Raw genomic sequence first — 12,376 nt, forward strand, 5'->3', positions numbered from 1 at the left:
ACGTGCTACCAACAAATGATTCATTAACAAAAGCAGTGGAGCAGACTGTTTAGGTTCTTGTGGTTGTAATAACATCCATAACTGCAGGTTTGTCATTCATTTGTTTTCACAGGTCTAGATGATCACATCTGACTTTGTCATTTAAATGAGGTGGACTTGCAAACTTTGCACTCTTTTGGGTAAATTGCTGTCCACTACATATACACAGAATGTGCACAGTATTTCAGATATAAAAAGGGAGTATGTAATGGACTTGCTGGCTTTATTGTAAAAAGCCTGTTGTGTAACTTTAATGAGGCAGTTGGACTAAAGCAGTATTGCTCATCAAGGTAAACATCTGAGGAATAAGGAAATTGTTACTTGTCCTTTTACTCAGTGTTCTTTTAATTGCATGTTTACTAAAGTTTTACATCACATAAGTCATTTTCACAATCATTCTACTTTAAAAGATTTCAAGACAGAGCTTATTGTTCTCTGAACTTCCTTTTTCGCTGAATGGCAGGTAAAGTGCATCTTTTTGTTTGTTTGCGTGTGTTTGTGTTTTCTCTAATGGGCCTCAGATGACGGTTTGTTTAAATTTGGGTCTCAAAGAATCTTTTCTGCCTGTACTCTCCACCCCTCTTCTTCTGTTGCTCAGGTTGAAGCAGGATTTGCCCGTCTTACATCTGTTGACCTGAAAGGGTTCCTTTTTGCTGTGCTTGACCATTATGGAGAGGTTCATGGAGCTGTACAAAATCAAGAGTGGCATAGGAGGGCTAACTAGGAAAAAATAAACTTTAATCAATAAACTGATTAAAGGAGCATTGTCTATGGAGCCACAATCTGATCCTGTAGTGTAGCTGCAGTTTGCACATTTCATGTATTCTCAGCCAGATTTGGTTTAGAGCACAGCCAATATTTAGCATAAGTAGATTTAAATTCACACACACTGGTGATGGCAGCTACATTGCAGCCACAGCCACCCTGGGGCGCACTGACAGAGCAAAGCTGCCGGACACTGGCACCACCGGGCCCTCTGACCACCACCAGTAGGCAACAGGTGAAGTGTCTTGCCCAAGGACACAACGACTGAAACTGTCAGAGCCGGGGCTTGAACCGGCAACCTTCCGATTATAAGGCGAACTGTCAACTCTTGAGCCACGATTAAGTCATCCACCCATGTGTGTGAATGACTGGATGTGTAAAGCGCTTTGGAGTCATTAGGGGACTAGTAAAGCGCTTTACAAATACAGGCCATTTACCATTTAAATTGAAAATTTTGTTTGAATTCTGCAATTGAAGTTATTTATGAACATGGTCTTTGTTTAAAGCAAGAAATGGATTTGTAACATGGGGGTGCATATCTCATTCTGAAAAAACTTTAGCTAATAAGTGTTACCCAAAGCCAATCACCATCATCCAAGGCATCAGTGTGGCTCTTCTTTGGAAAGACATGAATTCTTAAGCACGAGGGCTATTGTGTAATTGTAATTGTGTAATTTTATTATTTTTTTGTCTTTGAACCCTTTTATAGCCGACAGGTATTGAAGACACGTTTTCTAAGAGGATGAAAGTTGGCATTGTGATGGTGTCCTTGAGGCGGCAGTAATCCTGTCTAATCTGAGGGATGTCTCAAGTGCCAATTCCATGCTGATGGGCCTTCTTTTTGCCCTCAACATAGACTATCCAAAGGAACTTAAGGGCATCTTTGAAGTCATTCAGAATGTCCTAATTAACATTGGTGGAAGTCATTACTCATTTGTTCATGGTTTAAGAAACTTATGTGAACAACAATATAATGGTGGACTCTGCAGATGCTTATCTCATCAAGTCAGTAGTTTTTCCTTTGTTTTGCAATTGAGCAGACTCAAACTAGTGTTTCTGAAATATTCACATTATCAAATGTTTCAGAAGCATGCACTCATTTTCAGAGATATTGGTCCTGTGGAATTTTTTGCAATTGTAAACGAAGACAAATAGAAGAGTTTGATGTCTTAGTTGTTATAAACTGATCTTTACTGTCACCAACCAAAGGTTTTGTACTATTTTAATATTTCAAGTTTTGTGCTAACAGGTGTGACTGAGCACAATGAAGTTTAAAAATTTTGCAAATGTAAAGAATAACTTTTCTAAAATAGCAAGTGTCCCGTTGATACATTACATTAATGCAGACTTTATGTTGTTACTTCACAAGAATCACTACTGCTCCTAGAGTATTGGTCAGAATTTAATCTTCATCCAAACTGGGCTCAAGACCAAGTTCAAATTTATTGTTTCACAGGGAGCAACCTTTGAGTTTTGATGGATTGTGAGCCTGTTGAGCTACGTCACTGATTTTTCTGTTTCTCAGATGACTCAGATGGCACAATAAATGGTGAATGTTGGGTGCTCATGAGTAATTGTCTTGTCATGGTCTTAAAACAAACTTTCTGCCTGAATTGATCAGATACACTTTAATGGAATCTGTGGGTTTTTCATTCTTTCTGTAAACAATAGAAAATTTAAAGGAATGTAGATATTGGGGTGGCTGTAGCTCAGGTGTCAGAGCAGGTCAGCCACTAATCAGAAGGTCGGTGGTTCGATCCCAGGCTGCCTCCTGGCTGCATGCCAAATATCGTTGGGCAAGATACTAACCCCGTGTTTGCCTACTAGTGGCGGCCAGAGGGCCCGGTGGCGCCAGTCCGGCAGCCTCGCCTCTGTCAGTGTGCCCCAGGGTGGCTGTGGCTACAATGTAGCTGCCATCGCCAGTGTGTGAATGACTGAATGTCGTGTGAAGCGCTTTGGGGTCCTTAGGGACTAGAAAAGAGCTATACAAATGCAGGCCATTTATATTTAAACCTGAGATCTAAGATAAACCTAACAGGTAGTTTTGCTGAAATGGATGTTGGAAAGCTAAAAAAATAAACTTAAGATGTTCAATACACATTTTCTTTACATCCAGTCAATCAACTCTGATAATTAAAATGAAACTGATTTACAAGTTCACTCAGCTATCTTAAGGAGCTCAGTTAATTAATAAACTTAAATCAACTTAGCTAACAGATTATGTTAGTTAAGCTAAAATAGATTCCCAAGTTAAAAGAACTACTAAAGTATTTGAATTAACTAAAAAACCCAAGTCAACTGAACTAGGACAAGAGTTTAAACAATAGATTATTTTAATTTAGCTGAAAGGGTTTTCCCAAGTAAAAATGACAATTAAAGGAGTTGAACTGACTAACAAATCTCAGTCAACTAAACTAAGATGAAAGCTTAGACAACATGTGATTTTTCATTAAGATAACAATTGGTTGTGTTACAAGAAAAAACTCTATTTCTTGACTTAACTTAAACTTTTAAGGCAACCCTTTACCTGATATTTTTAAGTTGAAACAACAAGTTATATTTTACAGTGTACATATACGTCCTCATGTTTTCAGATAATAATTTCCATAATTTTGTACATATACAATAAAGGGCTATTCTATTCTATTCTATTCACAATTCTGATGAAGTCAGTGCTGATAAATGATCAGAATTATAATATTTCTGACTGTCTGAGGCTAAGTTGAATCGAATCGGGACTTTGAAAACCGGAATCGAATGGATTATAGAAATCAGTGATGATACCCAGCCCTAGTGAGCAGCCTAGGCACGATAGAAGTGGATGTAGCTGTAATAGGAAAAGAACTATTGCTAACTTTTCTGTTAAGTTAAGGCCTGATCCTTCTGAAATTCATAGCCAGTGCTTTGACACGGTGTCATCAATCTTTGAATGCTGAAAAAGCACAGTGTATCCAGAAAAACACATCATATTATATCAATTATTAGAAAATTTGTGTGCGCCTAACTTTTGTGCACACACGCCCATGGCAAAAAGTTAGTCTAGAGCCCTGCAGGGTTACAGCTAGTATAAGAATACTGTCAGTGTAGAGCAGGGTTCCCCAATCCCAGTCCACGAGGGCTGGTGTCCCTGCAGGTTTTAGATGTGTCCTTGATCCATAACAGTTGATTTAAATGGATAAATAACCGTCTTGAAGGTCTCCAGAGGCCTGGTAATGAACTAATCATGTGATTCAGGTGTGTTGACCCAGGGTGAGATCTAAAATGTGCAGGGACACCAGCCCTCGTGGACTGGGATGGGGACCCCTGGTGTAGAGAATGGAAATCGACCAGGACAACTCATGAAACATCTGCTCACATCTGTTTGAATTCAGATGTATATTTCCACAAAGAGCAGCAGATCAGCTGATCACAGCCCGTACATTAAGAACATCTACTGGTGCTCTCAATAGAAATTATTGTGAACCAATAAAACTGCTTTTAGGGTTCCCCCACCTGCTGAATCCCACGTTTACCTCTTTCATATGAATTTTCCTGCTTGTGGAGAACAAAATCAGGGAGTGCTAAGTCTAAACCACGGCATTTTCCAATTAACTGCCAATCACAATTATTTCCTGTTTCCATGTGTCTAATTTATACTTTGAATTATGAATTGTGCTAAACTTCTCTGTGTGCAGACAGCCTGACAAAGAGAAGTCCACAGCTGCACAACCAGAATCTTTAACTGCCTGACACTAAAATATAGTGAACTGATAGACTGTCTCCTGAACTTCTCTCAGCAAAAAAGAACTCACAGTGCTCATGTTCTCATGTTCTATGTTTCTCACTGTTGAGTGTTCAGCCTTTAGTGTTTAGTTTTGCCCAGTTTAGTTTATTGTTAGTTTAGTCTTAGTTTCCTTTTGCCCTTTGTTTTGCGTGTTTCATCAGCCACAAATAAACGACTCATTTTTTCATTAGAATATAATTTGCTTCCCTGAGTTTGCTTGAGGGTTGTCATAATTCTCAGCGTGAGATATGTAAAGTTAGAGACACCAGCAGCCATGGCGAATTGTTTTCCATGGGCCAGAGCAGACAACAACCGGGGAACCCATGGCACACCCATGTTTTTGCCTGTAGTACTGACCCTTGTATGTAAAATAGGTGGAATGAAGACAGAGTTCCAGGAGCAAACACACTTAGTCGGGGCTGAGAGTGGGCTTGTTGCTGAGGTTGTGGTCATCCTGTCATTTCTCTACTTCCACACCTTCAGTGGCTGCAATCCAAATCCAAGTTATTTATATAGCAAATTAAAAAAACCCAGAAAGTTTGACCAAAGTGCTGTACAAAAACAAAACAAGAAAAAACAAAACAAAAGATAAAACCATTCACATTAAAAAACTCACATAAAAGCATAAAAAGCATATCAACTCACACCAGTCCAAAAGCTATTTAACTTAAAAACAGGAAGTGAAAATGCCTGTCTAATATTTAAAGGCACCGTATTCCAAAGTTTGGGAGCCACAATTGAAAAAGCTCATTCTCTTTTAAGTTTCAGCCTAGGTTTTGGGACAACCAAAAGCAGATGGTCGGCTGATCTAAGGGCTCGCGAGGGAATATAAGACTGAAGTACATCAGAAAGGTATGGAGGACCGTTTAGGCATTTATAAGCCAACATTAGGACTTAGGACACAGACGAACCAGCGAGAGAAAAATGCTGGGTCAGCGACCCAGGACCATGACAGTTATGTCATGAACTGTGTGCAGAGCAGGCAGGATAGGACCCAAATTCAGACTCTTGGATGCAATAAAAAAAAGGACAACGAGGGAAGTGAGAACACTCAGGGAACACAGGTGACACAAATTAACATGATGCCACAGGGGAAGCACACCGTACATGGAATCACAAGACTTTCCCAATAAAACAAGAAACTGAGGAACATGACACAGGAGTGGACAAAAGGCAGACGAGAGGGAGCGAAGGAACATGAATGTGCACAAGGGAGAGAGAGACGCAGACATGACAGACATGACATGACAGACTGGGAAAGCATGGATAAATATGACAAGCGGGGGAATACAGAATGAAACATGAGAAAAACAAGACACAAGAACTCACACAACCTACATAAACACAGACACAGAGAGCAAAGACACAGGGGTAAATGTACAAAAGCATACATGGATTAGCTCTATGAACCGTAAATAATAACCATAACTCAAAATGTAATAAAAACTCAAGAAACTCAGAATGCTTTATCAAAAAGACCCAGAACCATGACAAGTTAAGAGAAGGGCAGCAGCATTTTGAACAAGCTGAAGACGTGAGAGTGATCCTTGGCTGACTGCAAAAGTCAAGCCGAAAGGCATGTATTATTTTCTCCAAGTCATGCTTTGACAAAACTGGCTAAAGCTTTGCTATTTGCCTTAACTGGAAAAGGTTTTTTGCAACACAGAACTGATTTGTATATTACATTTAAAATCCAAGTACATGATGACTCACAGATTCATGACATGCTGTTTAACATATGACCCAAATGGAACCCAAGCTGGAAGACAAATGTAACCACTTCCTGGGTTTCGTTTCAGGGGCTCATACGTATTTTTGTCACTGAGCAGTGACAAAATTTTGTCATGATAGTCTCTCTGGTTTAACAAAACTGTGCACCTGCCCTTGTCTGCCAGAAAGATGATAATGTTGTTGTCATTACTAAGTGATGTGTGTGCCTTCCTCTCTTCCAGGCTGATATTGGGTGCTGAGGGCTTTGCATTGGTGAAACAGGCTGAAACTTTCGTCCGTAGTTGCCCTGCTTCCATGTCTGCAATGATGAGAACCCTCTGGCTGCTTGGTCGGCACCAGGCACGCTGGATGTGGACGTGACTTGACAGGCAAGACGAGTCTACCTATGGCTGGGTCGAGACGAGACTAGGCATGACGGTGACCTCTGGCTGAGACGTGGCAGGAACAGGACAGATGGCTGGAGGAGCTCCTGGGACCCTCCAGCGGAGACAGACAGCTGGAGCAGCAGGTGGACGTAGCTGTTCAGGGCACACAGCTTGCTCAGCCGGCTCCGGGTGCAGCAGGCTGGGGTTGCACAGTGCAGGGAGCCTGTTCAGGCAGTAACAATAATCCAAAGTTTGTAGTGGACTGGATGAGATCAACTGAGCTCTCAGCTGCTGATGGAGGCAGCTGCACTGGCTCCAAAGACTCCAGGAGCCTTTGAAATAATAGTTCTTGTAGTATTAATCTTGGGCTCGGAGGAAGCCGTGGTGACACAGTCCTTTACGTCTGCCAAGCTAGAAAATCCTGCCTCAGAAAAAACAGTCTGTGAGGGAATAATTCCATATTCTAAAAGGGCAAGAGATAAACAGTCCTTTGTGTCCATAGCTATATGTTCCAGGGGTGAATAGTGCCTGAATTTTTTAGACTCTGAGTAGGCAGTCTTTGGGCTTACAGACTTTGAGTTTACAGACTTTGCAGTCTCAGAGGCCAGCTTACTATGTTCACAGACTGCACTGCTCATATAAGCCGGGTGAGACACTTCGCTATCAAAGACAGGTTCTAAAATCCCTCAAGCCAAGATCATTCCATAAAATGTATTACTCTCAAAGTGAGCAGGTTGAATTGTACCAACAACACCCTGCAAAGTCTTAACATAAGTCACTGGTGAAACACAACACGCAGCCTCAGAGAGCTGGGAAATACAGTGTAGTTTCAATCCAGACATACAACTAGAAAACTTAAAGTCCTTATTCTTTGCCTCTGCGTCTGACGTGGGCTCAGAAAAGGCAGGCCTTGATAATTCAGGCTCAGAAGGGGCACACGACAAACAGTTTCTCATTACTATCCCCAGAAGGAGTACAAGAAAAACAGTCTTTGGCAAACTTAAGAGACAAACTCATAGAACCGTCCAAAGGGGCCAGAGCAGAAGCACACACACTTGGGCTGGTTATTTCACACCCACCAGATGTTTCTTGATAATTATTTGAAACACTGAACAAATTAACATCTTTACACCCCCCCAGAATCAACTACAGTGTCTTTGCCCACCTTAACTGAGGGAAACAAAACAAAACAATTGGGTCTCCAGTCTGTTTGGAAGCTGAGCAGTCAATGTCCTGTTCAGGAGGTACAGACATGGAAAGAATTGTTGTTTTTGCAGACACAGTCCACCTCTTCCTGAGGTGCCTTTTCAGACCCACTAAACATAGTCCTGTCCACCTTAGAGCCTGGCTCTGACAGAATTTCAATCCTAGAGGGAATCAGTTCAATGAACATTGTTTTAAATTTACAGAATCAGCAACACAATCTGTGTTATTCAAAACTCTATTAACTTGACTCATGACAGTCTCAGGCAGAACGGATTCAGTTTCTCCAGACACATTCTCTTCCTGAATGCTCATGATCATACTATCTGCCAGTTTATAGGTTAGCTGAGAGTCACGGAATGAATGATCATTTAAACCCTTTGCCCTAAATGTGAGTTCATGCTCACCACTTCCAACATTTACTGCAGGGATGGACGGTGAAGCCTCATCGCTGGCCCCCTGGGAAACAGTCTTTAACAATGTACACTGGGTAAATATAGGATCTTTAGTGCACAGGAAAAGTGTCTATGCCTCTGAAGCATTAATAGTCTGTTCACACTCGAGTCCATGAATTACTACCACTGAATTACACTCACTCATGATAATATCACGGAGGCCTGGAAGCAAGAACCCACTGTCACTCACCTCCATTTGCTGAGCGGTGGAGCGGCAATGCGGGCGCCACTTCTTCCTGGAAGCATTTGTGAATGATGCAAACGCCCCCAAAGCCAAGGGTGACGTGGTGGCGACCTTCTCGTTCTCAGCCAGAGAAGAGGCAGACGGCGGGAGGTCCAACTGCGGTGGTGATGTAGGAATGTCAAGGGGAGGAGCAAAACTCAGTAATCTCACTCTTGTTCCTGTAGTCAGCGGCGGGGAACTGCGCGTTGGCAGGCTGCTGTTGCCACGGCTGGAGTTGCAGTGTGGTGCTAAGAAAACCACTAATCAACGTCAGTAGCGACTCCAACGACCAGGGGAAAACAGACATGCATACCCGTATTTGTTGAACTACCTCCTCCCGTTCCTTGTCTCTGGTGCACTGCAGACAGAACTAGTTTTTCATATTTCTAATTTTAGAGATGTTGGGCAAATGGAAAAAAGCAGTCCTACGTATTTGTTTAATATGTGCGTTGAAGGACATGTCCTGGTCAAAAATGACTCCAAGGTTCCTCACAGTGTTACTGGAGGCCAAAGTAATGTCATCCAGAGTAAGAATCTGGATGGCATTACCCCACCTGCATCATATTTCAGGGCCAAGTACAATAACCTCTTTTTTTATCTGAATTAAGAAGCAGAAAGTTAGCGGCCATCCAGGTCTTTATGTCTTTAAGACATTCCTGCAGTTTAACTAATTGTTGTGTGTTATCTGGTTTCATGGCTAGATAGAGCTGGGTGTCATCTGCATAGCAGTGAAAATGTATGCTATGCCTTCTAATGATGCTGCCTAAGTGAAGCATGTATAGTGTAAACAGAATTGGTCCTAGCACTGAACCCTGTGGAACTCCATAATTAACCTCAGTGTGTGAAGAGGACTCTCCATTTACATGAAGGAGGTAACCCAGACGATCAGACAAAGACAAAATGAAAACACACAGACCAAATACACACAGAAGGTGATCATGGGAAGTGGAAGCACATTAGGAAACAGCTGACTGGAGAATGAATGAACATAATGACACCAAGGGGTAAGTAAAACAAAGACATGGAACATGGAAACAAGACTTTCAAACTAAATAGTCAACATGACGAGACGCAAACATGACACAAACTTGATAACATGAACCAACGAGTGGGACTAAGACACAGGGGATGATGACACAAACAGATCTAATAAACAGCAAACTATGACAGCAACCTAGGCATGACAGAAATTAACTAGTTGGAGATTATGTATCGGAATTTCAGGAGCGGGACCACGCCTCCAAACACGCTCCTTCCGGTTCTCATCTATATATGTTCCTCCAGTTCTGTAAACTGTTCATTCTAGTTTACGTTCCCCACCCTCCCTGCCTCCCTCTTTTCAGTTCTTTAACTTCTTCACTTCTATTTAGTACATGGGGATCAGCCAGGCCCGGGAGCTGTCGCCAGTCCCCTCAAGGCCTTCCCCAAACCGCAGCTCAATTCATGTCCAAGCATTCACCTTTACCTACTAAAATGCTGTCAACCCTAAAATGAGGACGTGGGCCAAGCTAGTGAAATAAGCTAAAAAGAAACTAGAACATCAATGAGTCTCTGCTGGATCTGCTCTTCTTTAGATTTTACCACATCGATGGTAAAATTTGTCTCACCCGCTCATTGAGCACCTGATGCTGTGCTTTCTGGAGGATTTTTTTTGCTCAGAGGCCCTTAGCTAAAGAGCTAATTTGTAGACTTTTAGGAGTAATCGGATTTTGTCTGCATCTCCATCTCGCGTGGTTTGTGTAATCAGCTCATCTTACGTGCTGTTTGCTCATACACATGTACTAGCTTTAGGCAGTCCATGCCAAAGTGGGTTAAAATATCTTGACGCATGCACAGTCATCCAGGTAAGGAAATCCCAAAAAGTTGATTCTGTTCATCTGGATGAAGCGTTTTCAGTGTAAGAAACTGAAAATGCTTCATCCAAGTGACTTCTTAGAGACCACTGGTCTTTGATCAGTGGTCTTTGATAAGTGGTGGTTGATGAATGGTCACGACAATTTGGATATTAATGATCAAGGAACTACCACCCAGCCCATTGTTCATTCAGTGGGCTAGTTTCAGTTGTTGTGCAAAGGTACTATTTATAAGTTTGGTGAAACCTGCAGTCAGCTGAGATGAAGAAGTCACTTGGATGAGTGACAAAATGGACTATTGAGCATGCATCAAGACATTCACACTTTTTAATTTACATTTGTGTTAACTACATATGGTAATTTCATATGTGTTCAATCATAGTTCTGATGCTTTCAGTGAGAATCTACAATGTAAACAGTCATGAAAATAAGGAAAAACCATTAAATGAGAAAGTGTATCCAAACTTTGAATGGTAGTTTAGGTCAGCTGACCATAGCCTGTCCACAAGGTGTCAGGGCTCGTGTGCGGAGGCGAGGAAGGGATGACCCACATGCAGGACTCGTGGTGCAGAACGAGGTTTATTGAATATGTAGACAACAGATGATAGAATGGATGGCTGGCTGGCTGGACTTAGCGGACTGGTAGACTGGCTGGCTAACTGACTGACTGACTGGACTGAACACACGACAGAAACAACATCATCAACATCATCAATGACCCGACACTGAATGGGTAGAACAGAGGGCTTAAATACCAGAGGTGTGGACTCGAGTCACATGACTTGGACTCGAGTCAGACTCGAGTCATTAATTTTATGACTTGAAAAAATGTTCTAAGACTTGTGACTTGACTTGGACTTTTACACCAATGACTTGGGACTTGAATTGGACTTGAACCGGTTTACTTGAAAAGACTTGATATTTTACCCCAAATATAAAATTTAACATGCATATTATATAGAGATTGAAAATGTGACGTCATTCACGGGTAGAACCGCAAAGGATTCTGGGAACTCGTGGCAAGCGGTACTAGCGCACGCAGGCTTTCAATTGAAATCAGTTACACAGCGATAAAAAGAAACACAAAAATGTCAAGAAGCTGTTGTATTATTAACTGCAATAGCCGGTCGCATGACAGCCACGGGAAGCCGACGGGTAAAGAGATCGGTTGTTATCGGATTACGTCGTTGAAGAGAAATTGTTCGAGCCATGTTTCCGAAGTAACAAAGAGGCGACGGGTGGCCTGGATTGCAGCCATTCAAAGACCAAATATAACGTCCCAGAACACTCCAGCTCACATGTTAGTCTGCTCCAAGCATTTCCACAAAGGTCAGTCTGCTGTTGTAGTTAATACGTCATTTTTCTTAACATAATTGGTGACATAGGTTACAAGCAAGTCTGGCGCTGAACAGAAATTGTCGCGTTATACTTTTATTCACAGGATAAAACAGTTGTTTTGTATCACTAATTGTCCAGTACGATTACAGCATACAATATTATTGTCAATGCTACATTTCTGTGATGCTACCAGAAATTATATCCACTACTAATTAATTACCATTGAGCTCAAAGGTCCTATTAATAAACGGTTAACGAATGTGTATTTATGACGACGATTTGTGAGACTGGTAAACTTATGATACGTACGATGGTCTTTCGTTCTACACGGTGCATTTCAAGGTTCCTGTACCCATCCGTCGGTAAACTGTACCTGGGCTTGTTGCAGTGACCGGAAGTTACTAAACTTCAGGAGTGTATGCACTCACTCCAAGAACCGTATGATTATAAATATGCATATAAATATGCTACGATGAGATAGCTGACTTCATCTAACTAGCAAATGTTTTCCAGGCTACGTTGGTGATGCAGTTTTTTTTTTAAATGATATTTTAAAAAAAATATCATTTATTTATGTATGATATTTTTGTCATGCGATTTTAAAGCCAGTCCTACAACCGCATCCAAGAATAACATGCAGC

The sequence above is a fragment of the Astatotilapia calliptera genome, chromosome 22 (assembly GCF_964374335.1).
Source record: "Astatotilapia calliptera chromosome 22, fAstCal68.1, whole genome shotgun sequence".
Classification (NCBI taxonomy): domain Eukaryota; kingdom Metazoa; phylum Chordata; class Actinopteri; order Cichliformes; family Cichlidae; genus Astatotilapia; species Astatotilapia calliptera.